Source organism: Lactuca virosa, chromosome 1 (assembly GCF_052849685.1).
Source record: "Lactuca virosa cultivar CGN04683 chromosome 1, Lactuca_virosa_CGN04683_v6, whole genome shotgun sequence".
Taxonomy (NCBI): domain Eukaryota; kingdom Viridiplantae; phylum Streptophyta; class Magnoliopsida; order Asterales; family Asteraceae; genus Lactuca; species Lactuca virosa.
The window spans coordinates 270,516,803-270,517,289 of record NC_136426.1 but is presented as its reverse complement, the minus strand read 5'-3'; the positions used below and the strand labels follow the sequence as shown (position 1 = coordinate 270,517,289).

The window sequence follows — 487 nt, the reverse complement described above, 5'->3', positions numbered from 1 at the left end:
ATTTTTTCAAGAAGTCGACCAATGGGAAGGATACTGTTGATTTTGCTAAGATTTGATTTTGTTTCTCGAAAAAATTATGTACATGTAGTCAAAGTTCCTTGAAAAAGTATCACAAGGAACTTGAAACCACATGGAACAAGAAATAAAGGCAAATAATTATGTCTATTTAAATTAATAAAATTCCAAGGATATATGATGTAATACTTGTAATTTTCAATGTCAGTATTGTATCATGGTCACTATGGACGTTTATAATATAATATTTGGCGATGTTTAAAGTTTAATTTTCCACAAACAGTAACATTTTAAAACTTTTTGACTCAAATAAACCTATCCTTGATTTACCGATTTTCCTTGTTCTTTTTTAAGTTTCTAAAATAGCGATCATAAGCTAGTTTAAATGTTATACTTTTTGTTTCGGTGAAATGGGATGGAAATGACTTCTATTAACGCTAGAATAATAATAAAAGACATCCTTACCACAACA

The 487-nt window shown here is 28.1% G+C and overlaps 1 pseudogene across 1 annotated transcript in view; it reads left to right on the top strand.

Moving 5' to 3' along the window:
- LOC145166608 (feruloyl CoA ortho-hydroxylase F6H1-3-like) overlaps nucleotides 1–284 on the top strand; it is a 1,748-nt pseudogene extending 1,464 nt beyond the window's left edge. Inside the window, exon 3 of the transcript XR_013740622.1 lies at nucleotides 1–284. This exon is cut by the window's left edge and continues 517 nt beyond it. The product of XR_013740622.1 is annotated as a feruloyl CoA ortho-hydroxylase F6H1-3-like (transcript).
- Nucleotides 285–487: the final 203 nt, after the last annotated feature.